The sequence below is a fragment of the Arachis ipaensis genome, chromosome B8 (genome assembly GCF_059453495.1).
Source record: "Arachis ipaensis isolate K30076 ecotype BB chromosome B8, ASM5945349v1, whole genome shotgun sequence".
NCBI lineage: Eukaryota > Viridiplantae > Streptophyta > Magnoliopsida > Fabales > Fabaceae > Arachis > Arachis ipaensis.
The window spans coordinates 64,525,857-64,529,565 of NC_142443.1; the positions used below are offsets into that span (position 1 = coordinate 64,525,857).

Sequence of the window (3,709 nt, forward strand, 5' to 3'; positions counted from 1 at the left end):
TTTTTGAAAAAAAAATAAAAAAAAATTAGAAAATCATAAAAATCAAAAAAAATATTTTTCATGTTTTTTGTTTGAGTCTTGAGTCATGTTATAAGTTTGGTGTCAATTGCATGTGCATATTGCATTTTTCGAAAATTCTCATGCATTCATAGTGTTCTTCATGATCTTCAAGTTGTTCTTGGTAAGTCTTCTTGTTTGATCTTGATGATTTTTTGTTTTGTGTCTATTATTGTTTTTCATATGCATTCTTGAATTCTTAGTGTCTAAGCATTAAAGAATTCTAAGTTTGGTGTCTTGCATGTTTTCTTTGCATTAAAAGTTTTTCAAAATTGTGTCTATGATGTTCATCTTGACATTCATAGTGTTCTTGGTGTTCATCTTGACATTCATAGCATTCTTGCATGCATCACATGTTTTGATCTAAAAATTTCATGCATTGCATCTTTTTAGTGTTTTTCTCTCTCATCATAAAAATTTCAAAAATAAAAAAAAAATATATCTTTCCCATTTTCTCTCATCAAATTCGAAAATTTGGATTGACTTTTTCAAAAATTTTTAAAATCAAATTGTTTCTCATGAGTCAAATCATTTTCAGTTTGAAAATCTTATCTTTTTCAAAATCTTTTTCAAAAATCAAATCTTTTTCAAAATTCTTAGTTATTTTCGAAAATTCCAAAAATATTTTTCAAAAATCTTTTTCTTATTTTTATATCAAATTTTCGAAAATAACATAATCAATTAATGTTTTGATTCAAAAATTTGAAGTTTGTTACTTGCTTGTTAAGAAAGATTCAAACTTTGAATTCTAGAATCATATCTTGTGATTTCTTATGAATCAAGTCATTAATTGTGATTTTAAAAATCAAATCTTTTTCAAAACTAATTTCAATCATATCTTTTCAAAAATATCTTCTTATCTCTTTCAAAAATTTGATTTAAAAATATCCTCTCTAACTTCCTAACTTCTTATCTTTTCAAAATTGATTTTCAAATTTGTTTCAACTAACTAACTAACTTTTTGTTTGTTTCTTAACTTTTTCAAAACTATCTAACTAACTCTCTCTCTCTCATTTTCGAAAATATCTTCCCCCTTTTTCAAAATTTCTTTTTAATTTATTAATTATTTTAATTTTTAATTTTTAAATCTTAATTTTCGAAAATTACTAACATTTTTCAAAAACTATTTTCAAAAATCACTAACTCTTTTTCAAAAATTATTTTCGAAAATTCCTCCTCTCCCATCTTATTCTATTTATTTATTCATCTACTAACATCTCATCTCACATCTCAACCCTCCTCACAGTTGTGTTTCTTCCATTATATTACATTCTTTGTCTCCCCCTCTTCTTCTACTCACACAGAGATCCCTATACTGTGGTATAAAGGATCTCTATAATTATTATTATTATTTTTATGTGCCCTCTTCTTTGTCATATGAGCAGGAGCAAGGACAAGAATATTCTTGTTGAAGCAGATCCGGAACCTGAAAGGACTCTAAAGAGAAAATTAAGAGAAGCTAAATTGCAACAATCCAGAAATAACCTTTCAGAAATTTTCGAACAGGAAGAGGAGATGACAGCCAAAAATAATAATAATGTAAGGAAGATGCCTGGTGACTTTACTGCACCTAATTCCAATTTACATGGAAGAAGCATCTCCATTCCTGCCATTGGAGCAAACAACTTTGAGCTGAAACCTCAATTAGTTTCTCTGATGCAGCAAAACTGCAAGTTTCATGGACTTCCAACTGAAGATCCTTTTCAGTTCTTAACTGAATTCTTGCAGATATGTGATACTGTTAAGACTAATGGAGTAGATCCTGAAGTCTACAGGCTCATGCTTTTCCCTTTTGCTGTAAGAGACAGAGCCAGATTATGGATGGATTCTCAACCCAAAGACAGCCTGAACTCTTGGGATAAGCTGGTCATGGCTTTTTTAGCCAAGTACTTTCCTCCTCAAAAGCTGAGCAAGCTTAGAGCTGATGTTCAAACCTTCAGACAGAAAGAAGGTGAATCCCTTTATGAAGCTTGGGAAAGATACAAACAGTTGACCAAAAAGTGTCCTTCTGACATGCTTTCAGAATGGACCATCCTGGATATATTCTATGATGGTTTATCTGAGCTATCAAAAATGTCACTGGACACTTCTGCAGGTGGATCCATTCACCTAAAGAAAACGCCTGAAGAAGCTCAAGAACTCATTGACATGGTTGCTAATAACCAGTTCATGTACACTTCTGAAAGGAGTCCTGTGAGCAATGGGACGCCTATGAAGAAGGGAGTTCTTGAAGTTGATACTCTGAATGCCATATTGGCTCAGAATAAAATATTAACTCAGCAAGTCAATATGATCTCTCAGAGTCTGCATGGAATGCAAGCTGCATCTAACAGTACTCAAGAGGCATCTTTTGAAGAAGAAGCTTATGATCCTGAGAACCCTGCAATAGCAGAGGTGAATTACTTACGTGAACCTTATGGAAACACCTATAACTCATCATGGAGAAATCATCCAAATTTCTCATGGAAGGATCAAAAGCCTCAACAAGGCTTTAATAATGGTGGAAGAAACAGGTTTAACAATAATAAACCTTTTCCATCATCCACTCAGTAACAGACAGAGAACTCTGAACAAAATGCTTCTAATTTAGCAAATCTAGTCTCTGATCTATCCAAGGCCACTGTGAGCTTCATGAATGAAACAAGGTCTTCCATTAGAAATTTGGAAGCACAAGTGGGCCAGCTGAGTAAACGGATCACTAAAATCCCTCCCAGTACTCTCCCAAGCAATACAGAAGAGAACCCAAAAGGAGAGTGCAAGGCCATTGACATAAGCACCATGGCCGAACCTACAAGGGGACTGGAGAACGCAAATCCCAAGGAGGAAGACCTCCTGGGACGTCCAGTGGTCAATAAGGAGCTTCCCTCTGAGGAACCAAAGGACTCTGAGGCTCATCTAGAGACCATAGAGATTCTATTGAACCTCCTTATGCCCTTCATGAGCTCTGATGAGTATTCCTCTTCAGAAGAGAATGAGGATGTTACTGAAGAGCAAACTGCCAAGTTTCTTGGTGCAATCATGAAGCTGAATGCCAAATTATTTGGCATTGATACTTGGGAAGTTGAACCTCCCTTGTTCATCAATGAACTAAGTGATCTGGATCAACTGACATTGCCTCAGAAGAGACAGGATCCTGGAAAGTTCATAATACCCTGTACCATAGGCACCATGATCTTTAAGGCTCTATGTGACCTTGGTTCAGGAATAAACCTCATGCCCCTCTCTGTAATAGAGAAACTGGGAATCTATGGGGTGCAAACTGCTAAAATCTCATTAGAGATGGCAAATAATTCCAGAAAATAGGCTTATGGACAAGTAGAGGACGTGTTAGTAAAGGTTGAGGGCCTTTACATCCCTGCTGATTTCATAGTCCTGGGTACTGGAAAGGAAGAGGATGAATTTATCATCCTAGGAAGACCTTTCCTGGCTACAGCAAGAGCTGTGATTGATGTTGACAGAGGTGAAATAGTCCTTCAATGGAATGAGGACTCCCTTGTGTTTAAAACTCAAGGATCTCCCTCTGTAACCATGGAGAGGAAGCAGAAAAAGCTTCTCTCAAAGCAGAGTCAACCAGAGCCCCCACAGTCAAACTCTAAGTTTGGTGTTGGGAGGCCACAACCAAACTCTAAGTTTGGTGTTAAACTCCCATATC

The 3,709-nt window shown here is 35.2% G+C and overlaps 1 non-coding gene across 1 annotated transcript; it reads right to left on the reverse strand.

The window, feature by feature from the left end:
- Positions 1–1,968: 1,968 nt before the first annotated feature.
- On the reverse strand, positions 1,969–2,076 carry LOC148548367 (small nucleolar RNA R71). Its single transcript, XR_015897594.1, has one exon. It is a non-coding gene; the product is annotated as a small nucleolar RNA R71 (small nucleolar RNA).
- Positions 2,077–3,709: the final 1,633 nt, after the last annotated feature.